At 49.0% G+C, this 24343-nt stretch overlaps 11 non-coding genes and 3 pseudogenes across 11 annotated transcripts; all 14 read left to right on the top strand.

Annotated features, from left to right (window-relative positions):
- The first annotated feature begins 359 nt into the window (after positions 1-359).
- On the top strand, positions 360-476 carry LOC142692180 (U2 spliceosomal RNA; annotated as a pseudogene).
- Positions 477-1760: 1284 nt separating this feature from the next.
- LOC142692173 (U2 spliceosomal RNA) lies at positions 1761-1888 on the top strand (annotated as a pseudogene).
- A 5343-nt stretch (positions 1889-7231) lies between these two features.
- On the top strand, positions 7232-7348 carry LOC142692178 (U2 spliceosomal RNA; annotated as a pseudogene).
- A 1292-nt stretch (positions 7349-8640) lies between these two features.
- Positions 8641-8827, top strand: LOC142692162 (U2 spliceosomal RNA). The gene has a single exon (XR_012860643.1). It is a non-coding gene; the product is annotated as a U2 spliceosomal RNA (small nuclear RNA).
- Positions 8828-10111: 1284 nt separating this feature from the next.
- Positions 10112-10302, top strand: LOC142692611 (U2 spliceosomal RNA). Its single transcript, XR_012861039.1, has one exon. It is a non-coding gene; the product is annotated as a U2 spliceosomal RNA (small nuclear RNA).
- Positions 10303-11566: 1264 nt separating this feature from the next.
- Positions 11567-11757, top strand: LOC142692610 (U2 spliceosomal RNA). Its single transcript, XR_012861038.1, has one exon. It is a non-coding gene; the product is annotated as a U2 spliceosomal RNA (small nuclear RNA).
- A 1300-nt stretch (positions 11758-13057) lies between these two features.
- LOC142692607 (U2 spliceosomal RNA) lies at positions 13058-13248 on the top strand. The gene has a single exon (XR_012861036.1). It is a non-coding gene; the product is annotated as a U2 spliceosomal RNA (small nuclear RNA).
- A 1288-nt stretch (positions 13249-14536) lies between these two features.
- Positions 14537-14727, top strand: LOC142692141 (U2 spliceosomal RNA). The gene has a single exon (XR_012860626.1). It is a non-coding gene; the product is annotated as a U2 spliceosomal RNA (small nuclear RNA).
- Positions 14728-16015: 1288 nt separating this feature from the next.
- Positions 16016-16206, top strand: LOC142692606 (U2 spliceosomal RNA). Its single transcript, XR_012861035.1, has one exon. It is a non-coding gene; the product is annotated as a U2 spliceosomal RNA (small nuclear RNA).
- A 1304-nt stretch (positions 16207-17510) lies between these two features.
- On the top strand, positions 17511-17701 carry LOC142692605 (U2 spliceosomal RNA). Its single transcript, XR_012861034.1, has one exon. It is a non-coding gene; the product is annotated as a U2 spliceosomal RNA (small nuclear RNA).
- A 1301-nt stretch (positions 17702-19002) lies between these two features.
- LOC142692604 (U2 spliceosomal RNA) lies at positions 19003-19193 on the top strand. Its single transcript, XR_012861033.1, has one exon. It is a non-coding gene; the product is annotated as a U2 spliceosomal RNA (small nuclear RNA).
- A 1288-nt stretch (positions 19194-20481) lies between these two features.
- On the top strand, positions 20482-20672 carry LOC142692603 (U2 spliceosomal RNA). Its single transcript, XR_012861032.1, has one exon. It is a non-coding gene; the product is annotated as a U2 spliceosomal RNA (small nuclear RNA).
- A 1280-nt stretch (positions 20673-21952) lies between these two features.
- Positions 21953-22143, top strand: LOC142692602 (U2 spliceosomal RNA). The gene has a single exon (XR_012861031.1). It is a non-coding gene; the product is annotated as a U2 spliceosomal RNA (small nuclear RNA).
- Positions 22144-23428: 1285 nt separating this feature from the next.
- LOC142692601 (U2 spliceosomal RNA) lies at positions 23429-23619 on the top strand. Its single transcript, XR_012861030.1, has one exon. It is a non-coding gene; the product is annotated as a U2 spliceosomal RNA (small nuclear RNA).
- The last annotated feature ends 724 nt before the right edge of the window (positions 23620-24343 follow it).

Raw genomic sequence — 24343 nt, 5'->3', positions numbered from 1 at the left:
CGAACAGTCAGGACCAGGACGAAGTGAGTACACCCGAGCGGACACGGAGACAGAAGCAAGCCAGGGCAAGCAAAGCAGGTCAAGCAGAACTGCAGCAAGGCAGAAGCACGGCAGAAGCAGGCTGGAGCAAGCAGCAGTGGGGCCAGGAATCCAAAAGAATTACAAGCACTGAGGGAGAGCACAGGGCAGGTAATAAAGGGCAGGGGGCGGAGCTAACTCCGAGAGACCAGGCCGCGATAGGCTCTCCCACTCCTGAGCCTGCCACCCTGGTTGGTGGGAGAAGGTGTCAGTCGAACAGGTCTGGCCTCAGGTGTGGATTGATTAATCCCAGGAGTGTAGCTAGATGAAGTACCTGGCAGATCCCTAACACATATATTAAATGGATTTTTAGAACAGGGAGATGGAAATAGAGCTTGCTCTGTCCACTCCACGCATTGACCTGGTATTGCAGTATTTCCAGGACCGGTGCACCCTTTCCTTATGTGTTGACTAAAAGCAGATTCCAAAAGTGTTTTTTGTCTTTGCTATTGTTTCTGTCTTTCTGAAGGGATCTCCCCTTTTAATCCCATTATTTCAACACCTGTTGGACAATGCATGAGTGATAATGAGCTCATTGATTAAATGCAATTAATGAATAGATTGCCACCTCTTGTTGTGTGTCGTCTGTGTTTCTGTGTTTCCGGCATTTCACATTGGAACACCTCATTCACCTTCCTTGTCTTCTCTCCGCCCTCCCTTTTAGGTAAGTTAAAGAGCTGCACCTGAGCCAGCCACTGATTGATTGATTGATTGATTGATTGATTGATTGATTGATTGATTGATGCAGCACAACAGTCAAATAGTGGAGTGGAGTAGGGGAACAGCAAACAGCCAATAAAGCAGCCCGCCCGCTCGCCTGCCCGCCACAATGGACCTACCTGTGTACACTAGATGGATGTGATGGAATGTACTGTCGTCCCTACATTTCAAGAAGAAGTAAGAATTGCAGTTGCAACAAAGCCTTGCTTGCCTACAAAGAGAGCAGCAATTTGGATTTGTTACTATGTTACCTAGAAGAATAACAAACTGTGCAAGGATGGAGGTTGTAGGAGCAAGGAGAAGTTGTCTGTAAAGTTGGTGGATGCCTATTTTCCATTTTGCAGTCCCTTGTCTCCCTCTTGTGGCCTCCTGGAGGCAACTAGCTGTGCAAAAAAAAGACAGCCTGGCGGCCGGCTGTTGCAGTGTTGCCCTCTCAGGCAACACTGAGTGACTGACTGAGCCTCACCGTCTTATATAAAGTTCAGACGGAACTTTGCACGTGTCATAGTGGAGCCCTCAGGATTCCAGAGCCAGCTTTCTGACATCATAATGGGGCCTCAGAGATAAAAGCCTGGGCCCAGGCAGTGTTGGTCAGTGCTGCTCAGCAGGCAGCACTGGACTGGACTGGATTACAGCTGATACAAGGTGTGAAGGAACAAGGGGTGGCTGTGGGCATGCACTTGCTGCCGCTGCCAGTGTTTATCTGCATGGCAGCAGGGCATTTGGGCGTTGCCAGGAAGGCGTTTTTATGTAGATTCCTCCTCTTTCAGCACTGCATTGTGGTGCAAGCAAAAGAAGCAAATCCTGTCTGGCTTCCTCTCCGGCCTTTATTCACCTCCCGTGTAGCTGTGAGTGTGTGAGCCTGCAGGGCCCCATGGAATTGCCTAGAAGTAGGCTGAATCGCTGCAAGGGCTGAACAGCAGTATCGGGCAGGCTCGGGCAACGCGCGGCCCGTTCGGGTTATCGCTTCTCGGCCTTTTGGCTAAGATCAAGTGTAGTATCTGTTCTTATCAGTTTAATATCTGATACGTCCCCTATCTGGGGACCATATTGTAATGGCAGGAAGGAGGTGAAGGGAAAGTGAGCCCTAATCTACCCACCGCCCTGTCCCTGCCTACTTGCAACGACCCGCCCTAGGCGACGAGGTACAACTGGGCGGCGGTCCCTACGCTGGCTAAGTGCACAGGAAGACAAACAGGGAACACGCAAGGGAAGGGGCAGTAGCCACGGAACGCCACGAGGAAACGGGGCGGCGAACGAACAGTCAGGACCAGGACGAAGTGAGTACACCCGAGCGGACACGGAGACAGAAGCAAGCCAGGGCAAGCAAAGCAGGTCAAGCAGAACTGCAGCAAGGCAGAAGCACGGCAGAAGCAGGCTGGAGCAAGCAGCAGTGGGGCCAGGAATCCAAAAGAATTACAAGCACTGAGGGAGAGCACAGGGCAGGTAATAAAGGGCAGGGGGCGGAGCTAACTCCGAGAGACCAGGCCGCGATAGGCTCTCCCACTCCTGAGCCTGCCACCCTGGTTGGTGGGAGAAGGTGTCAGTCGAACAGGTCTGGCCTCAGGTGTGGATTGATTAATCCCAGGAGTGTAGCTAGATGAAGTACCTGGCAGATCCCTAACAGTACTCCCCCTTTTATGAGGGGCCACCGGACCCTTACTAAGGGGACCCGGTTTAGTGGGGAAGAGGAGGTGGAACCTCCTGATCAATACCCCAGCGTGAACATCACGGGCAGGTACCCAAGTCCTCTCCTCCGGCCCGTATCCTCTCCAATGGACCAGGTACTGGAGGGAGCCCTGGACCATCCTACTGTCCATAATCTTGGCCACCTCGAATTCCACCCCCTCAGGGGTGAGAACGGGAACAGGAGGTATCCTCGAGGGGGACCAGTACGGGGAGCAGCGTTTAAGGAGGGAGGCATGGAAGACGTCATGTATGCGAAAGGATGGGGGGAGCTCCAGACGGAAGGATACAGGGTTGAGGACTTCAATGATCTTATAAGGTCCAATAAATCGGGGAGCAAACTTCCTGGACGGGACCTTAAGGCGCAAGTTCCTGGACGACAACCAGACCAAATCCCCGACGACAAACCGGGGGTTAGCAGAACGTCTACTATCCGCCTGAATCTTTTGTGCGCTCTGGGACGCCTCTAGGTTCTTCTGAACCTGGGCCCAGACAGTGCACAGTTCCCGATGAACCTCCTCTACCTCAGGATTATTGGAACAACCAGGGGAGACGGAGGAGAACCTAGGGTTAAACCCGAAATTACAGAAAAACGGGGAGACCCCTGACGAGTTACTGACCCGGTTATTCAGGGAAAATTCAGCAAGGGGAAGGAATGAGACCCAATCGAATTGACAGTCAGAGATGAAACACCTTAAATATTGTTCCAGGGATTGGTTGGTCCTTTCCGTTTGGCCATTGGTTTCGGGATGGAAGGCGGAGGAGAAGGACAGATCAATCTCCAACTTTTTACAAAAAGCTCTCCAAAATAAGGAAACAAATTGTACCCCTCTGTCAGAAACGATATTGACTGGGGCCCCATGGAGACGCAGGATGTGTTTCACAAACAAAGAAGCTAACGTCTTGGCGTTAGGTAGCTTCTTAAGGGGCACAAAGTGGCACATCTTGCTGAAGCGGTCGACTACCACCCACACCACCGACTTGCCCTGAGATGGAGGCAAATCGGTGATAAAATCCATGGAGATATGGGTCCAAGGTCTCTGGGGAATGGGCAAGGAACGTAGTAGGCCCGCAGGTCGGGACCTAGGGGTTTTGGACCTAGCGCAAACCTCACAAGCGGCGACGTAAGCCCTAACATCTTTAGGCAACCCAGGCCACCAATAGTTTCTGGTAATGAGGTGTTTGGTGCCCAAGATGCCAGGATGACCGGATAGAGCGGAGTCATGGTTTTCCCTGAGTACCCTCAGCCGGTATTGCAGGGGAACAAACAGTTTGTCCCCAGGGACGTTCCCGGGAGCTGCACCCTGATCAGCCGCGATATCAGAAGCTAAATCAGAATCCGTGGCAGAGACGATTATACCAGGGGGTAAAATACAAGCGGGATCCTTCTCGGAAGGAGGATTGGCCATGAAACTACGTGACAGAGCGTCAGCCTTAATATTCTTGGACCCAGCCCTATAGGTAACCAAGAAATTAAATCTGGTAAAGAATAGTGCCCACCGAGCTTGTCTAGGATTAAGCCTCCGGGCCGATTCTAGGAAAACCAGATTCTTGTGATCCGTAAGGACCGTTACCTGGTGTCTGGCCCCCTCCAGGAAGTGCCGCCACTCCTCAAAAGCCCATTTAATGGCTAGAAGTTCGCGGTTGCCAATATCATAGTTACTCTCCGTGGGCGAAAACTTCCTAGAGAAGTAAGCACAGGGGCGGAGATGGGTGAGGGAGCTGGTACCCTGGGACAGGACGGCCCCCACTCCCACCTCGGAAGCGTCAACCTCCACAATAAATGGCTCCTCTTGGTTGGGCTGAATCAGCACGGGGGCCGAGATAAAGCACTTCTTGAGAGTCTCAAAGGCCTGGACGGCCTCAGGGGGCCAATGGAGGACATCGGCACCCTTGCGGGTAAGGTCCGTAAGAGGCTTAGCGACGACCGAGAAGTTGGCAATAAATCTCCTGTAATAGTTGGCGAACCCTAAAAAACACTGTAACGCCTTAAGGGAGGCAGGTTGGACCCATTCCGCCACAGCTTGAACCTTGGCAGGGTCCATGCGGAATTCATGAGGAGTGAGGATTTGCCCTAAAAATGGTATCTCCTGTACCCCAAAGACACATTTTTCAGTCTTAGCAAACAGATTATTCTCCCGAAGGACCTGGAGCACCTTCCTGACATGCTCCACGTGGGAGGACCAGTCCTTGGAAAACACCAGTATGTCATCAAGGTACACAACAAGAAAATTACCCAGGTACTCTCTCAGGATTTCATTAATAAAATTCTGGAAGACAGCAGGGGCATTACACAACCCAAAGGGCATGACCAGGTATTCGAAATGACCCTCGGGTGTGTTGAACGCAGTTTTCCACTCATCCCCCTCTTTGATGCGGATAAGGTTATATGCCCCCCGTAGATCGAACTTAGAAAACCATTGGGCTCCCTGAACCTGATTAAAAAGATCCGGAATCAAAGGAAGTGGGTACTGGTTCCTTACGGTGACCTTATTCAGGTTACGATAATCAATGCACGGCCTAAGACCACCATCCTTCTTCCCCACGAAGAAGAAGCCAGCACCTACAGGAGAAGTCGAGGGGCGAATGAAACCCTTGGCCAGGCATTCTTGGATATACACCCTCATCGCTTCACGTTCAGGACATGAAAGATTAAATATCCTACCCTTAGGAAGCTTGGCACCAGGCACCAAATCGATAGCGCAATCGTAATCTCTATGGGGGGGCAACACCTCGGAGGCCTCCTTAGAAAACACATCGGCGAAGTCCTGAACAAACTCAGGAAGCGTGTTTACCTCCTCCCGGGGAGAAATAGAGTTAACAGAAAGACATGACATCAGACATTCATTACCCCATTTGGTGAGATCCCCAGTATTCCAATCAAATGTGGGATTATGCAACTGCAACCAGGGAAGGCCTAAAACCAGATCAGACGATAATCCCTGCATCACCAGTACAGAGCACTGCTCCAAATGCATGGAGCCAACCAGGAGTTCAAAAACAGGAGTATGCTGAGTAAAATAACCATTAGCAAGGGGTGTTGAGTCGATTCCTACTACAGGGATAGGATAAGGTAAATCAATACAAGGCATCTTTAGAGACATAGCAAATTCCACAGACATGATATTAGCAGATGAGCCAGAATCCACGAAAGCACTGCCCGTGGCAGACCGGCCAGCAAACGAGACCTGAAAGGGAAGCAAAATTTTATTGCGTTTCACATTAACGGGAAATACCTGTGCGCCCAAGTGACCTCCCCGATGATCACTTAGGCGCGGAAGTTTTCCGGCTTCTTATTCTTGCGCCTGGGACAGGTGTTCAGTAGATGCTTGTCGTCCCCACAGTAGAAGCAGAGACCATTCATTCTGCGAAACTCCCTACGTTGTCGAGGGGACATGGAGGCCCCGAGTTGCATAGGTACCTCCGAGTCCTCCGTGGAGGGGCGAGGAGACGGGACCTCGGGGGGAATCGCAGAAAAGTCAGAGGGGAGCACACTGAAGCGTTCTAGCTGACGTTCCCTGAGACGTCGGTCAAGTCGTACTGCTAGGGCCATAACCTGGTCAAGGGAGTCAGGCGAGGGGTAGCTAACCAGCAGATCCTTCAGGGCGTCAGATAATCCTAACCTAAACTGGCACCTTAGGGCCGGATCGTTCCACTGAGAAGCTACGCACCACTTCCTAAAATCAGAACAGTATTCCTCAACCGGTCTTCTACCCTGACGTAAGGTCACCAGCTGACTCTCGGCTAAAGCAGTCCTGTCAGTCTCGTCGTAAATGAGTCCGAGGGCAGAGAAAAAACGATCAACAGAGGAAAGTTCAGGGGCGTCAGGAGCCAAGGAGAAGGCCCACTCTTGGGGCCCTTCCTGGAGTCGGGATATAATGATACCCACCCGCTGGTTCTCGGAACCTGAGGAGTGGGGCTTTAGGCGGAAATACAGTCTGCAACTCTCCCGGAAGGAGAGAAACGTCTTACGGTCCCCTGAAAACCGGTCAGGTAACTTGAGGTCGGGTTCTAGAGGTGAGGTGAGGGGTACTACTAAAGCAGCGTCACCCTGATTGACCCTTTGGGCCAGGGCCTGGACCTGTAGGGAGAGGCCCTGCATCTGCTGGGTCAGGGTCTCAAGGGGGTCCATGAAAGCGTCAGCGTAGGAGAAATGGTAGACTAGGTAAGGGCTTGTAATTATGTAATGGCAGGAAGGAGGTGAAGGGAAAGTGAGCCCTAATCTACCCACCGCCCTGTCCCTGCCTACTTGCAACGACCCGCCCTAGGCGACGAGGTACAACTGGGCGGCGGTCCCTACGCTGGCTAAGTGCACAGGAAGACAAACAGGGAACACGCAAGGGAAGGGGCAGTAGCCACGGAACGCCACGAGGAAACGGGGCGGCGAACGAACAGTCAGGACCAGGACGAAGTGAGTACACCCGAGCGGACACGGAGACAGAAGCAAGCCAGGGCAAGCAAAGCAGGTCAAGCAGAACTGCAGCAAGGCAGAAGCACGGCAGAAGCAGGCTGGAGCAAGCAGCAGTGGGGCCAGGAATCCAAAAGAATTACAAGCACTGAGGGAGAGCACAGGGCAGGTAATAAAGGGCAGGGGGCGGAGCTAACTCCGAGAGACCAGGCCGCGATAGGCTCTCCCACTCCTGAGCCTGCCACCCTGGTTGGTGGGAGAAGGTGTCAGTCGAACAGGTCTGGCCTCAGGTGTGGATTGATTAATCCCAGGAGTGTAGCTAGATGAAGTACCTGGCAGATCCCTAACACATATATTAAATGGATTTTTAGAACAGGGAGATGGAAATAGAGCTTGCTCTGTCCACTCCACGCATTGACCTGGTATTGCAGTATTTCCAGGACCGGTGCACCCTTTCCTTATGTGTTGACTAAAAGCAGATTCCAAAAGTGTTTTTTGTCTTTGCTATTGTTTCTGTCTTTCTGAAGGGATCTCCCCTTTTAATCCCATTATTTCAACACCTGTTGGACAATGCATGAGTGATAATGAGCTCATTGATTAAATGCAATTAATGAATAGATTGCCACCTCTTGTTGTGTGTCGTCTGTGTTTCTGTGTTTCCGGCATTTCACATTGGAACACCTCATTCACCTTCCTTGTCTTCTCTCCGCCCTCCCTTTTAGGTAAGTTAAAGAGCTGCACCTGAGCCAGCCACTGATTGATTGATTGATTGATTGATTGATTGATTGATTGATTGATTGATTGATTGATGCAGCACAACAGTCAAATAGTGGAGTGGAGTAGGGGAACAGCAAACAGCCAATAAAGCAGCCCGCCCGCTCGCCTGCCCGCCACAATGGACCTACCTGTGTACTCTAGATGGATGTGATGGAATGTACTGTCGTCCCTACATTTCAAGAAGAAGTAAGAATTGCAGTTGCAACAAAGCCTTGCTTGCCTACAAAGAGAGCAGCAATTTGGATTTGTTACTATGTTACCTAGAAGAATAACAAACTGTGCAAGGATGGAGGTTGTAGGAGCAAGGAGAAGTTGTCTGTAAAGTTGGTGGATGCCTATTTTCCATTTTGCAGTCCCTTGTCTCCCTCTTGTGGCCTCCTGGAGGCAACTAGCTGTGCAAAAAAAAGACAGCCTGGCGGCCGGCTGTTGCAGTGTTGCCCTCTCAGGCAACACTGAGTGACTGACTGAGCCTCACCGTCTTATATAAAGTTCAGACGGAACTTTGCACGTGTCATAGTGGAGCCCTCAGGATTCCAGAGCCAGCTTTCTGACATCATAATGGGGCCTCAGAGATAAAAGCCTGGGCCCAGGCAGTGTTGGTCAGTGCTGCTCAGCAGGCAGCACTGGACTGGACTGGATTACAGCTGATACAAGGTGTGAAGGAACAAGGGGTGGCTGTGGGCATGCACTTGCTGCCGCTGCCAGTGTTTATCTGCATGGCAGCAGGGCATTTGGGCGTTGCCAGGAAGGCGTTTTTATGTAGATTCCTCCTCTTTCAGCACTGCATTGTGGTGCAAGCAAAAGAAGCAAATCCTGTCTGGCTTCCTCTCCGGCCTTTATTCACCTCCCGTGTAGCTGTGAGTGTGTGAGCCTGCAGGGCCCCATGGAATTGCCTAGAAGTAGGCTGAATCGCTGCAAGGGCTGAACAGCAGTATCGGGCAGGCTCGGGCAACGCGCGGCCCGTTCGGGTTATCGCTTCTCGGCCTTTTGGCTAAGATCAAGTGTAGTATCTGTTCTTATCAGTTTAATATCTGATACGTCCCCTATCTGGGGACCATATATTAAATGGATTTTTAGAACAGGGAGATGGAAATAGAGCTTGCTCTGTCCACTCCACGCATTGACCTGGTATTGCAGTATTTCCCCGGTGCACCCTTTCCTTATGTGTTGACTAAAAGCAGATTCCAAAAGTGTTTTTTGTCTTTGCTATTGTTTCTGTCTTTCTGAAGGGATCTCCCCTTTTAATCCCATTATTTCAACACCTGTTGGACAATGCATGAGTGATAATGAGCTCATTGATTAAATGCAATTAATGAATAGATTGCCACCTCTTGTTGTGTGTCGTCTGTGTTTCTGTGTTTCCGGCATTTCACATTGGAACACCTCATTCACCTTCCTTGTCTTCTCTCCGCCCTCCCTTTTAGGTAAGTTAAAGAGCTGCACCTGAGCCAGCCACTGATTGATTGATTGATTGATTGATTGATTGATTGATTGATTGATTGATGCAGCACAACAGTCAAATAGTGGAGTGGAGTAGGGGAACAGCAAACAGCCAATAAAGCAGCCCGCCCGCTCGCCTGCCCGCCACAATGGACCTACCTGTGTACACTAGATGGATGTGATGGAATGTACTGTCGTCCCTACATTTCAAGAAGAAGTAAGAATTGCAGTTGCAACAAAGCCTTGCTTGCCTACAAAGAGAGCAGCAATTTGGATTTGTTACTATGTTACCTAGAAGAATAACAAACTGTGCAAGGATGGAGGTTGTAGGAGCAAGGAGAAGTTGTCTGTAAAGTTGGTGGATGCCTATTTTCCATTTTGCAGTCCCTTGTCTCCCTCTTGTGGCCTCCTGGAGGCAACTAGCTGTGCAAAAAAAAGACAGCCTGGCGGCCGGCTGTTGCAGTGTTGCCCTCTCAGGCAACACTGAGTGACTGACTGAGCCTCACCGTCTTATATAAAGTTCAGACGGAACTTTGCACGTGTCATAGTGGAGCCCTCAGGATTCCAGAGCCAGCTTTCTGACATCATAATGGGGCCTCAGAGATAAAAGCCTGGGCCCAGGCAGTGTTGGTCAGTGCTGCTCAGCAGGCAGCACTGGACTGGACTGGATTACAGCTGATACAAGGTGTGAAGGAACAAGGGGTGGCTGTGGGCATGCACTTGCTGCCGCTGCCAGTGTTTATCTGCATGGCAGCAGGGCATTTGGGCGTTGCCAGGAAGGCGTTTTTATGTAGATTCCTCCTCTTTCAGCACTGCATTGTGGTGCAAGCAAAAGAAGCAAATCCTGTCTGGCTTCCTCTCCGGCCTTTATTCACCTCCCGTGTAGCTGTGAGTGTGTGAGCCTGCAGGGCCCCATGGAATTGTCTAGAAGTAGGCTGAATCGCTGCAAGGGCTGAACAGCAGTATCGGGCAGGCTCGGGCAACGCGCGGCCCGTTCGGGTTATCGCTTCTCGGCCTTTTGGCTAAGATCAAGTGTAGTATCTGTTCTTATCAGTTTAATATCTGATACGTCCCCTATCTGGGGACCATATATTAAATGGATTTTTAGAACAGGGAGATGGAAATAGAGCTTGCTCTGTCCACTCCACGCATTGACCTGGTATTGCAGTATTTCCAGGACCGGTGCACCCTTTCCTTATGTGTTGACTAAAAGCAGATTCCAAAAGTGTTTTTTGTCTTTGCTATTGTTTCTGTCTTTCTGAAGGGATCTCCCCTTTTAATCCCATTATTTCAACACCTGTTGGACAATGCATGAGTGATAATGAGCTCATTGATTAAATGCAATTAATGAATAGATTGCCACCTCTTGTTGTGTGTCGTCTGTGTTTCTGTGTTTCCGGCATTTCACATTGGAACACCTCATTCACCTTCCTTGTCTTCTCTCCGCCCTCCCTTTTAGGTAAGTTAAAGAGCTGCACCTGAGCCAGCCACTGATTGATTGATTGATTGATTGATTGATGCAGCACAACAGTCAAATAGTGGAGTGGAGTAGGGGAACAGCAAACAGCCAATAAAGCAGCCCGCCCGCTCGCCTGCCCGCCACAATGGACCTACCTGTGTACACTAGATGGATGTGATGGAATGTACTGTCGTCCCTACATTTCAAGAAGAAGTAAGAATTGCAGTTGCAACAAAGCCTTGCTTGCCTACAAAGAGAGCAGCAATTTGGATTTGTTACTATGTTACCTAGAAGAATAACAAACTGTGCAAGGATGGAGGTTGTAGGAGCAAGGAGAAGTTGTCTGTAAAGTTGGTGGATGCCTATTTTCCATTTTGCAGTCCCTTGTCTCCCTCTTGTGGCCTCCTGGAGGCAACTAGCTGTGCAAAAAAAAGACAGCCTGGCGGCCGGCTGTTGCAGTGTTGCCCTCTCAGGCAACACTGAGTGACTGACTGAGCCTCACCGTCTTATATAAAGTTCAGACGGAACTTTGCACGTGTCATAGTGGAGCCCTCAGGATTCCAGAGCCAGCTTTCTGACATCATAATGGGGCCTCAGAGATAAAAGCCTGGGCCCAGGCAGTGTTGGTCAGTGCTGCTCAGCAGGCAGCACTGGACTGGACTGGATTACAGCTGATACAAGGTGTGAAGGAACAAGGGGTGGCTGTGGGCATGCACTTGCTGCCGCTGCCAGTGTTTATCTGCATGGCAGCAGGGCATTTGGGCGTTGCCAGGAAGGCGTTTTTATGTAGATTCCTCCTCTTTCAGCACTGCATTGTGGTGCAAGCAAAAGAAGCAAATCCTGTCTGGCTTCCTCTCCGGCCTTTATTCACCTCCCGTGTAGCTGTGAGTGTGTGAGCCTGCAGGGCCCCATGGAATTGCCTAGAAGTAGGCTGAATCGCTGCAAGGGCTGAACAGCAGTATCGGGCAGGCTCGGGCAACGCGCGGCCCGTTCGGGTTATCGCTTCTCGGCCTTTTGGCTAAGATCAAGTGTAGTATCTGTTCTTATCAGTTTAATATCTGATACGTCCCCTATCTGGGGACCATATATTAAATGGATTTTTAGAACAGGGAGATGGAAATAGAGCTTGCTCTGTCCACTCCACGCATTGACCTGGTATTGCAGTATTTCCAGGACCGGTGCACCCTTTCCTTATGTGTTGACTAAAAGCAGATTCCAAAAGTGTTTTTTGTCTTTGCTATTGTTTCTGTCTTTCTGAAGGGATCTCCCCTTTTAATCCCATTATTTCAACACCTGTTGGACAATGCATGAGTGATAATGAGCTCATTGATTAAATGCAATTAATGAATAGATTGCCACCTCTTGTTGTGTGTCGTCTGTGTTTCTGTGTTTCCGGCATTTCACATTGGAACACCTCATTCACCTTCCTTGTCTTCTCTCCGCCCTCCCTTTTAGGTAAGTTAAAGAGCTGCACCTGAGCCAGCCACTGATTGATTGATTGATTGATTGATTGATTGATTGATTGATTGATTGATTGATTGATTGATTGATGCAGCACAACAGTCAAATAGTGGAGTGGAGTAGGGGAACAGCAAACAGCCAATAAAGCAGCCCGCCCGCTCGCCTGCCCGCCACAATGGACCTACCTGTGTACACTAGATGGATGTGATGGAATGTACTGTCGTCCCTACATTTCAAGAAGAAGTAAGAATTGCAGTTGCAACAAAGCCTTGCTTGCCTACAAAGAGAGCAGCAATTTGGATTTGTTACTATGTTACCTAGAAGAATAACAAACTGTGCAAGGATGGAGGTTGTAGGAGCAAGGAGAAGTTGTCTGTAAAGTTGGTGGATGCCTATTTTCCATTTTGCAGTCCCTTGTCTCCCTCTTGTGGCCTCCTGGAGGCAACTAGCTGTGCAAAAAAAAGACAGCCTGGCGGCCGGCTGTTGCAGTGTTGCCCTCTCAGGCAACACTGAGTGACTGACTGAGCCTCACCGTCTTATATAAAGTTCAGACGGAACTTTGCACGTGTCATAGTGGAGCCCTCAGGATTCCAGAGCCAGCTTTCTGACATCATAATGGGGCCTCAGAGATAAAAGCCTGGGCCCAGGCAGTGTTGGTCAGTGCTGCTCAGCAGGCAGCACTGGACTGGACTGGATTACAGCTGATACAAGGTGTGAAGGAACAAGGGGTGGCTGTGGGCATGCACTTGCTGCCGCTGCCAGTGTTTATCTGCATGGCAGCAGGGCATTTGGGCGTTGCCAGGAAGGCGTTTTTATGTAGATTCCTCCTCTTTCAGCACTGCATTGTGGTGCAAGCAAAAGAAGCAAATCCTGTCTGGCTTCCTCTCCGGCCTTTATTCACCTCCCGTGTAGCTGTGAGTGTGTGAGCCTGCAGGGCCCCATGGAATTGCCTAGAAGTAGGCTGAATCGCTGCAAGGGCTGAACAGCAGTATCGGGCAGGCTCGGGCAACGCGCGGCCCGTTCGGGTTATCGCTTCTCGGCCTTTTGGCTAAGATCAAGTGTAGTATCTGTTCTTATCAGTTTAATATCTGATACGTCCCCTATCTGGGGACCATATATTAAATGGATTTTTAGAACAGGGAGATGGAAATAGAGCTTGCTCTGTCCACTCCACGCATTGACCTGGTATTGCAGTATTTCCAGGACCGGTGCACCCTTTCCTTATGTGTTGACTAAAAGCAGATTCCAAAAGTGTTTTTTGTCTTTGCTATTGTTTCTGTCTTTCTGAAGGGATCTCCCCTTTTAATCCCATTATTTCAACACCTGTTGGACAATGCATGAGTGATAATGAGCTCATTGATTAAATGCAATTAATGAATAGATTGCCACCTCTTGTTGTGTGTCGTCTGTGTTTCTGTGTTTCCGGCATTTCACATTGGAACACCTCATTCACCTTCCTTGTCTTCTCTCCGCCCTCCCTTTTAGGTAAGTTAAAGAGCTGCACCTGAGCCAGCCACTGATTGATTGATTGATTGATTGATTGATTGATTGATTGATTGATTGATTGATGCAGCACAACAGTCAAATAGTGGAGTGGAGTAGGGGAACAGCAAACAGCCAATAAAGCAGCCCGCCCGCTCGCCTGCCCGCCACAATGGACCTACCTGTGTACACTAGATGGATGTGATGGAATGTACTGTCGTCCCTACATTTCAAGAAGAAGTAAGAATTGCAGTTGCAACAAAGCCTTGCTTGCCTACAAAGAGAGCAGCAATTTGGATTTGTTACTATGTTACCTAGAAGAATAACAAACTGTGCAAGGATGGAGGTTGTAGGAGCAAGGAGAAGTTGTCTGTAAAGTTGGTGGATGCCTATTTTCCATTTTGCAGTCCCTTGTCTCCCTCTTGTGGCCTCCTGGAGGCAACTAGCTGTGCAAAAAAAAGACAGCCTGGCGGCCGGCTGTTGCAGTGTTGCCCTCTCAGGCAACACTGAGTGACTGACTGAGCCTCACCGTCTTATATAAAGTTCAGACGGAACTTTGCACGTGTCATAGTGGAGCCCTCAGGATTCCAGAGCCAGCTTTCTGACATCATAATGGGGCCTCAGAGATAAAAGCCTGGGCCCAGGCAGTGTTGGTCAGTGCTGCTCAGCAGGCAGCACTGGACTGGACTGGATTACAGCTGATACAAGGTGTGAAGGAACAAGGGGTGGCTGTGGGCATGCACTTGCTGCCGCTGCCAGTGTTTATCTGCATGGCAGCAGGGCATTTGGGCGTTGCCAGGAAGGCGTTTTTATGTAGATTCCTCCTCTTTCAGCACTGCATTGTGGTGCAAGCAAAAGAAGCAAATCCTGTCTGGCTTCCTCTCCGGCCTTTATTCACCTCCCGTGTAGCTGTGAGTGTGTGAGCCTGCAGGGCCCCATGGAATTGCCTAGAAGTAGGCTGAATCGCTGCAAGGGCTGAACAGCAGTATCGGGCAGGCTCGGGCAACGCGCGGCCCGTTCGGGTTATCGCTTCTCGGCCTTTTGGCTAAGATAAAGTGTAGTATCTGTTCTTATCAGTTTAATATCTGATACGTCCCCTATCTGGGGACCATATATTAAATGGATTTTTAGAACAGGGAGATGGAAATAGAGCTTGCTCTGTCCACTCCACGCATTGACCTGGTATTGCAGTATTTCCAGGACCGGTGCACCCTTTCCTTATGTGTTGACTAAAAGCAGATTCCAAAAGTGTTTTTTGTCTTTGCTATTGTTTCTGTCTTTCTGAAGGGATCTCCCCTTTTAATCCCATTATTTCAACACCTGTTGGACAATGCATGAGTGATAATGAGCTCATTGATTAAATGCAATTAATGAATAGATTGCCACCTCTTGTTGTGTGTCGTCTGTGTTTCTGTGTTTCCGGCATTTCACATTGGAACACCTCATTCACCTTCCTTGTCTTCTCTCCGCCCTCCCTTTTAGGTAAGTTAAAGAGCTGCACCTGAGCCAGCCACTGATTGATTGATTGATTGATTGATTGATTGATTGATTGATTGATTGATTGATGCAGCACAACAGTCAAATAGTGGAGTGGAGTAGGGGAACAGCAAACAGCCAATAAAGCAGCCCGCCCGCTCGCCTGCCCGCCACAATGGACCTACCTGTGTACACTAGATGGATGTGATGGAATGTACTGTCGTCCCTACATTTCAAGAAGAAGTAAGAATTGCAGTTGCAACAAAGCCTTGCTTGCCTACAAAGAGAGCAGCAATTTGGATTTGTTACTATGTTACCTAGAAGAATAACAAACTGTGCAAGGATGGAGGTTGTAGGAGCAAGGAGAAGTTGTCTGTAAAGTTGGTGGATGCCTATTTTCCATTTTGCAGTCCCTTGTCTCCCTCTTGTGGCCTCCTGGAGGCAACTAGCTGTGCAAAAAAAAGACAGCCTGGCGGCCGGCTGTTGCAGTGTTGCCCTCTCAGGCAACACTGAGTGACTGACTGAGCCTCACCGTCTTATATAAAGTTCAGACGGAACTTTGCACGTGTCATAGTGGAGCCCTCAGGATTCCAGAGCCAGCTTTCTGACATCATAATGGGGCCTCAGAGATAAAAGCCTGGGCCCAGGCAGTGTTGGTCAGTGCTGCTCAGCAGGCAGCACTGGACTGGACTGGATTACAGCTGATACAAGGTGTGAAGGAACAAGGGGTGGCTGTGGGCATGCACTTGCTGCCGCTGCCAGTGTTTATCTGCATGGCAGCAGGGCATTTGGGCGTTGCCAGGAAGGCGTTTTTATGTAGATTCCTCCTCTTTCAGCACTGCATTGTGGTGCAAGCAAAAGAAGCAAATCCTGTCTGGCTTCCTCTCCGGCCTTTATTCACCTCCCGTGTAGCTGTGAGTGTGTGAGCCTGCAGGGCCCCATGGAATTGCCTAGAAGTAGGCTGAATCGCTGCAAGGGCTGAACAGCAGTATCGGGCAGGCTCGGGCAACGCGCGGCCCGTTCGGGTTATCGCTTCTCGGCCTTTTGGCTAAGATCAAGTGTAGTATCTGTTCTTATCAGTTTAATATCTGATACGTCCCCTATCTGGGGACCATATATTAAATGGATTTTTAGAACAGGGAGATGGAAATAGAGCTTGCTCTGTCCACTCCACGCATTGACCTGGTATTGCAGTATTTCCAGGACCGGTGCACCCTTTCCTTATGTGTTGACTAAAAGCAGATTCCAAAAGTGTTTTTTGTCTTTGCTATTGTTTCTGTCTTTCTGAAGGGATCTCCCCTTTTAATCCCATTATTTCAACACCTGTTGGACAATGCATGAGTGATAATGAGCTCATTGATTAAATGCAATTAATGAATAGATTGCCACCTCTTGTTGTGTGTCGTCTGTGTTTCTGTGTTTCCGGCATTTCACATTGGAACACCTCATTCACCTTCCTTGTCTTCTCTCCGCCCTCCCTTTTAGGTAAGTTAAAGAGCTGCACCTGAGCCAGCCACTGATTGATTGATTGATTGATTGATTGATTGATTGATTGATTGATTGATTGATTGATTGATTGATTGATGCAGCACAACAGTCAAATAGTGGAGTGGAGTAGGGGAACAGCAAACAGCCAATAAAGCAGCCCGCCCGCTCGCCTGCCCGCCACAATGGACCTACCTGTGTACACTAGATGGATGTGATGGAATGTACTGTCGTCCCTACATTTCAAGAAGAAGTAAGAATTGCAGTTGCAACAAAGCCTTGCTTGCCTACAAAGAGAGCAGCAATTTGGATTTGTTACTATGTTACCTAGAAGAATAACAAACTGTGCAAGGATGGAGGTTGTAGGAGCAAGGAGAAGTTGTCTGTAAAGTTGGTGGATGCCTATTTTCCATTTTGCAGTCCCTTGTCTCCCTCTTGTGGCCTCCTGGAGGCAACTAGCTGTGCAAAAAAAAGACAGCCTGGCGGCCGGCTGTTGCAGTGTTGCCCTCTCAGGCAACACTGAGTGACTGACTGAGCCTCACCGTCTTATATAAAGTTCAGACGGAACTTTGCACGTGTCATAGTGGAGCCCTCAGGATTCCAGAGCCAGCTTTCTGACATCATAATGGGGCCTCAGAGATAAAAGCCTGGGCCCAGGCAGTGTTGGTCAGTGCTGCTCAGCAGGCAGCACTGGACTGGACTGGATTACAGCTGATACAAGGTGTGAAGGAACAAGGGGTGGCTGTGGGCATGCACTTGCTGCCGCTGCCAGTGTTTATCTGCATGGCAGCAGGGCATTTGGGCGTTGCCAGGAAGGCGTTTTTATGTAGATTCCTCCTCTTTCAGCACTGCATTGTGGTGCAAGCAAAAGAAGCAAATCCTGTCTGGCTTCCTCTCCGGCCTTTATTCCCCTCCCGTGTAGCTGTGAGTGTGTGAGCCTGCAGGGCCCCATGGAATTGCCTAGAAGTAGGCTGAATCGCTGCAAGGGCTGAACAGCAGTATCGGGCAGGCTCGGGCAACGCGCGGCCCGTTCGGGTTATCGCTTCTCGGCCTTTTGGCTAAGATCAAGTGTAGTATCTGTTCTTATCAGTTTAATATCTGATACGTCCCCTATCTGGGGACCATATATTAAATGGATTTTTAGAACAGGGAGATGGAAATAGAGCTTGCTCTGTCCACTCCACGCATTGACCTGGTATTGCAGTATTTCCAGGACCGGTGCACCCTTTCCTTATGTGTTGACTAAAAGCAGATTCCAAAAGTGTTTTTTGTCTTTGCTATTGTTTCTGTCTTTCTGAAGGGATCTCCCCTTTTAATCCCATTATTTCAACACCTGTTGGACAATGCATGAGTGATAATGAGCTCATTGATTAAATGCAATTAATGAATAGATTGCCACCTCTTGTTGTGTGTCGTCTGTGTTTCTGTGTTTCCGGCATTTCACATTGGAACACCTCATTCACCTTCCTTGTCTTCTCTCCGCCCTCCCTTTTAGGTAAGTTAAAGAGCTGCACCTGAGCCAGCCACTGATTGATTGATTGATTGATTGATTGATTGATTGATTGATTGATTGATTGATTGATTGATTGATGCAGCACAACAGTCAAATAGTGGAGTGGAGTAGGGGAACAGCAAACAGCCAATAAAGCAGCCCGCCCGCTCGCCTGCCCGCCACAATGGACCTACCTGTGTACACTAGATGGATGTGATGGAATGTACTGTCGTCCCTACATTTCAAGAAGAAGTAAGAATTGCAGTTGCAACAAAGCCTTGCTTGCCTACAAAGAGAGCAGCAATTTGGATTTGTTACTATGTTACCTAGAAGAATAACAAACTGTGCAAGGATGGAGGTTGTAGGAGCAAGGAGAAGTTGTCTGTAAAGTTGGTGGATGCCTATTTTCCATTTTGCAGTCCCTTGTCTCCCTCTTGTGGCCTCCTGGAGGCAACTAGCTGTGCAAAAAAAAAGACAGCCTGGCGGCCGGCTGTTGCAGTGTTGCCCTCTCAGGCAACACTGAGTGACTGACTGAGCCTCACCGTCTTATATAAAGTTCAGACGGAACTTTGCACGTGTCATAGTGGAGCCCTCAGGATTCCAGAGCCAGCTTTCTGACATCATAATGGGGCCTCAGAGATAAAAGCCTGGGCCCAGGCAGTGTTGGTCAGTGCTGCTCAGCAGGCAGCACTGGACTGGACTGGATTACAGCTGATACAAGGTGTGAAGGAACAAGGGGTGGCTGTGGGCATGCACTTGCTGCTGCTGCCAGTGTTTATCTGCATGGCAGCAGGGCATTTGGGCGTTGCCAGGAAGGCGTTTTTATGTAGATTCCTCCTCTTTCAGCACTGCATTGTGGTGCAAGCAAAAGAAGCAAATCCTGTCTGGCTTCCTCTCCGGCCTTTATTCACCTCCCGTGTAGCTGTGAGTGTGTGAGCCTGCAGGTCCCCATGGAATTGCCTAGAAGTAGGCTGAATCGCTGCAAGGGCTGAACAGCAGTATCGGGCAGGCTCGGGCAACGCGCGGCCCGTTCGGGTTATCGCTTCTCGGCCTTTTGGCTAAGATCAAGTGTAGTATCTGTTCTTATCAGTTTAATATCTGATACGTCCCCTATCTGGGGACCATATATTAAATGGATTTTTAGAACAGGGAGATGGAAATAGAGCTTGCTCTGTCCACTCCACGCATTGACCTGGTATTGCAGTATTTCCAGGACCGGTGCACCCTTTCCTTATGTGTTGACTAAAAGCAGATTCCAAAAGTGTTTTTTGTCTTTGCTATTGTTTCTGTCTTTCTGAAGGGATCTCCCCTTTTAATCCCATTATTTCAACACCTGTTGGACAATGCATGAGTGATAATGAGCTCATTGATTAAATGCAATTAATGAATAGATTGCCACCTCTTGTTGTGTGTCGTCTGTGTTTCTGTGTTTCCGGCATTTCACATTGGAACACCTCATTCACCTTCCTTGTCTTCTCTCCGCCCTCCCTTTTAGGTAAGTTAAAGAGCTGCACCTGAGCCAGCCACTGATTGATTGATTGATTGATTGATTGATTGATTGATTGATTGATTGATTGATGCAGCACAACAGTCAAATAGTGGAGTGGAGTAGGGGAACAGCAAACAGCCAATAAAGCAGCCCGCCCGCTCGCCTGCCCGCCACAATGGACCTACCTGTGTACTCTAGATGGATGTGATGGAATGTACTGTCGTCCCTACATTTCAAGAAGAAGTAAGAATTGCAGTTGCAACAAAGCCTTGCTTGCCTACAAAGAGAGCAGCAATTTGGATTTGTTACTATGTTACCTAGAAGAATAACAAACTGTGCAAGGATGGAGGTTGTAGGAGCAAGGAGAAGTTGTCTGTAAAGTTGGTGGATGCCTATTTTCCATTTTGCAGTCCCTTGTCTCCCTCTTGTGGCCTCCTGGAGGCAACTAGCTGTGCAAAAAAAAGACAGCCTGGCGGCCGGCTGTTGCAGTGTTGCCCTCTCAGGCAACACTGAGTGACTGACTGAGCCTCACCGTCTTATATAAAGTTCAGACGGAACTTTGCACGTGTCATAGTGGAGCCCTCAGGATTCCAGAGCCAGCTTTCTGACATCATAATGGGGCCTCAGAGATAAAAGCCTGGGCCCAGGCAGTGTTGGTCAGTGCTGCTCAGCAGGCAGCACTGGACTGGACTGGATTACAGCTGATACAAGGTGTGAAGGAACAAGGGGTGGCTGTGGGCATGCACTTGCTGCCGCTGCCAGTGTTTATCTGCATGGCAGCAGGGCATTTGGGCGTTGCCAGGAAGGCGTTTTTATGTAGATTCCTCCTCTTTCAGCACTGCATTGTGGTGCAAGCAAAAGAAGCAAATCCTGTCTGGCTTCCTCTCCGGCCTTTATTCACCTCCCGTGTAGCTGTGAGTGTGTGAGCCTGCAGGGCCCCATGGAATTGCCTAGAAGTAGGCTGAATCGCTGCAAGGGCTGAACAGCAGTATCGGGCAGGCTCGGGCAACGCGCGGCCCGTTCGGGTTATCGCTTCTCGGCCTTTTGGCTAAGATCAAGTGTAGTATCTGTTCTTATCAGTTTAATATCTGATACGTCCCCTATCTGGGGACCATATATTAAATGGATTTTTAGAACAGGGAGATGGAAATAGAGCTTGCTCTGTCCACTCCACGCATTGACCTGGTATTGCAGTATTTCCAGGACCGGTGCACCCTTTCCTTATGTGTTGACTAAAAGCAGATTCCAAAAGTGTTTTTTGTCTTTGCTATTGTTTCTGTCTTTCTGAAGGGATCTCCCCTTTTAATCCCATTATTTCAACACCTGTTGGACAATGCATGAGTGATAATGAGCTCATTGATTAAATGCAATTAATGAATAGATTGCCACCTCTTGTTGTGTGTCATCTGTGTTTCTGTGTTTCCGGCATTTCACATTGGAACACCTCATTCACCTTCCTTGTCTTCTCTCCGCCCTCCCTTTTAGGTAAGTTAAAGAGCTGCACCTGAGCCAGCCACTGATTGATTGATTGATTGATTGATTGATTGATTGATTGATTGATGCAGCACAACAGTCAAATAGTGGAGTGGAGTAGGGGAACAGCAAACAGCCAATAAAGCAGCCCGCCCGCTCGCCTGCCCGCCACAATGGACCTACCTGTGTACACTAGATGGATGTGATGGAATGTACTGTCGTCCCTACATTTCAAGAAGAAGTAAGAATTGCAGTTGCAACAAAGCCTTGCTTGCCTACAAAGAGAGCAGCAATTTGGATTTGTTACTATGTTACCTAGAAGAATAACAAACTGTGCAAGGATGGAGGTTGTAGGAGCAAGGAGAAGTTGTCTGTAAAGTTGGTGGATGCCTATTTTCCATTTTGCAGTCCCTTGTCTCCCTCTTGTGGCCTCCTGGAGGCAACTAGCTGTGCAAAAAAAAGACAGCCTGGCGGCCGGCTGTTGCAGTGTTGCCCTCTCAGGCAACACTGAGTGACTGACTGAGCCTCACCGTCTTATATAAAGTTCAGACGGAACTTTGCACGTGTCATAGTGGAGCCCTCAGGATTCCAGAGCCAGCTTTCTGACATCATAATGGGGCCTCAGAGATAAAAGCCTGGGCCCAGGCAGTGTTGGTCAGTGCTGCTCAGCAGGCAGCACTGGACTGGACTGGATTACAGCTGATACAAGGTGTGAAGGAACAAGGGGTGGCTGTGGGCATGCACTTGCTGCCGCTGCCAGTGTTTATCTGCATGGCAGCAGGGCATTTGGGCGTTGCCAGGAAGGCGTTTTTATGTAGATTCCTCCTCTTTCAGCACTGCATTGTGGTGCAAGCAAAAGAAGCAAATCCTGTCTGGCTTCCTCTCCGGCCTTTATTCACCTCCCGTGTAGCTGTGAGTGTGTGAGCCTGCAGGGCCCCATGGAATTGCCTAGAAGTAGGCTGAATCGCTGCAAGGGCTGAACAGCAGTATCGGGCAGGCTCGGGCAACGCGCGGCCCGTTCGGGTTATCGCTTCTCGGCCTTTTGGCTAAGATCAAGTGTAGTATCTGTTCTTATCAGTTTAATATCTGATACGTCCCCTATCTGGGGACCATATATTAAATGGATTTTTAGAACAGGGAGATGGAAATAGAGCTTGCTCTGTCCACTCCACGCATTGACCTGGTATTGCAGTATTTCCAGGACCGGTGCACCCTTTCCTTATGTGTTGACTAAAAGCAGATTCCAAAAGTGTTTTTTGTCTTTGCTATTGTTTCTGTCTTTCTGAAGGGATCTCCCCTTTTAATCCCATTATTTCAACACCTGTTGGACAATGCATGAGTGATAATGAGCTCATTGATTAAATGCAATTAATGAATAGATTGCCACCTCTTGTTGTGTGTCGTCTGTGTTTCTGTGTTTCCGGCATTTCACATTGGAACACCTCATTCACCTTCCTTGTCTTCTCTCCGCCCTCCCTTTTAGGTAAGTTAAAGAGCTGCACCTGAGCCAGCCACTGATTGATTGATTGATTGATTGATTGATTGATTGATTGATTGATTGATTGCAGCACAACAGTCAAATAGTGGAGTGGAGTAGGGGAACAGCAAACAGCCAATAAAGCAGCCCGCCCGCTCGCCTGCCCGCCACAATGGACCTACCTGTGTACACTAGATGGATGTGATGGAATGTACTGTCGTCCCTACATTTCAAGAAGAAGTAAGAATTGCAGTTGCAACAAAGCCTTGCTTGCCTACAAAGAGAGCAGCAATTTGGATTTGTTACTATGTTACCTAGAAGAATAACAAACTGTGCAAGGATGGAGGTTGTAGGAGCAAGGAGAAGTTGTCTGTAAAGTTGGTGGATGCCTATTTTCCATTTTGCAGTCCCTTGTCTCCCTCTTGTGGCCTCCTGGAGGCAACTAGCTGTGCAAAAAAAAGACAGCCTGGCGGCCGGCTGTTGCAGTGTTGCCCTCTCAGGCAACACTGAGTGACTGACTGAGCCTCACCGTCTTATATAAAGTTCAGACGGAACTTTGCACGTGTCATAGTGGAGCCCTCAGGATTCCAGAGCCAGCTTTCTGACATCATAATGGGGCCTCAGAGATAAAAGCCTGGGCCCAGGCAGTGTTGGTCAGTGCTGCTCAGCAGGCAGCACTGGACTGGACTGGATTACAGCTGATACAAGGTGTGAAGGAACAAGGGGTGGCTGTGGGCATGCACTTGCTGCCGCTGCCAGTGTTTATCTGCATGGCAGCAGGGCATTTGGGCGTTGCCAGGAAGGCGTTTTTATGTAGATTCCTCCTCTTTCAGCACTGCATTGTGGTGCAAGCAAAAGAAGCAAATCCTGTCTGGCTTCCTCTCCGGCCTTTATTCACCTCCCGTGTAGCTGTGAGTGTGTGAGCCTGCAGGGCCCCATGGAATTGCCTAGAAGTAGGCTGAATCGCTGCAAGGGCTGAACAGCAGTATCGGGCAGGCTCGGGCAACGCGCGGCCCGTTCGGGTTATCGCTTCTCGGCCTTTTGGCTAAGATCAAGTGTAGTATCTGTTCTTATCAGTTTAATATCTGATACGTCCCCTATCTGGGGACCATATATTAAATGGATTTTTAGAACAGGGAGATGGAAATAGAGCTTGCTCTGTCCACTCCACGCATTGACCTGGTATTGCAGTATTTCCAGGACCGGTGCACCCTTTCCTTATGTGTTGACTAAAAGCAGATTCCAAAAGTGTTTTTTGTCTTTGCTATTGTTTCTGTCTTTCTGAAGGGATCTCCCCTTTTAATCCCATTATTTCAACACCTGTTGGACAATGCATGAGTGATAATGAGCTCATTGATTAAATGCAATTAATGAATAGATTGCCACCTCTTGTTGTGTGTCGTCTGTGTTTCTGTGTTTCCGGCATTTCACATTGGAACACCTCATTCACCTTCCTTGTCTTCTCTCCGCCCTCCCTTTTAGGTAAGTTAAAGAGCTGCACCTGAGCCAGCCACTGATTGATTGATTGATTGATTGATTGATTGATTGATTGATGCAGCACAACAGTCAAATAGTGGAGTGGAGTAGGGGAACAGCAAACAGCCAATAAAGCAGCCCGCCCGCTCGCCTGCCCGCCACAATGGACCTACCTGTGTACACTAGATGGATGTGATGGAATGTACTGTCGTCCCTACATTTCAAGAAGAAGTAAGAATTGCAGTTGCAACAAAGCCTTGCTTGCCTACAAAGAGAGCAGCAATTTGGATTTGTTACTATGTTACCTAGAAGAATAACAAACTGTGCAAGGATGGAGGTTGTAGGAGCAAGGAGAAGTTGTCTGTAAAGTTGGTGGATGCCTATTTTCCATTTTGCAGTCCCTTGTCTCCCTCTTGTGGCCTCCTGGAGGCAACTAGCTGTGCAAAAAAAAGACAGCCTGGCGG

The sequence above is a fragment of the Rhinoderma darwinii genome (genome assembly GCF_050947455.1).
Source record: "Rhinoderma darwinii isolate aRhiDar2 chromosome 5 unlocalized genomic scaffold, aRhiDar2.hap1 SUPER_5_unloc_39, whole genome shotgun sequence".
Classification (NCBI taxonomy): Eukaryota; Metazoa; Chordata; class Amphibia; order Anura; family Rhinodermatidae; genus Rhinoderma; species Rhinoderma darwinii.
Note: the sequence above shows the minus strand (reverse complement) of the source record. Positions and strands in the feature narration are given on the sequence as shown.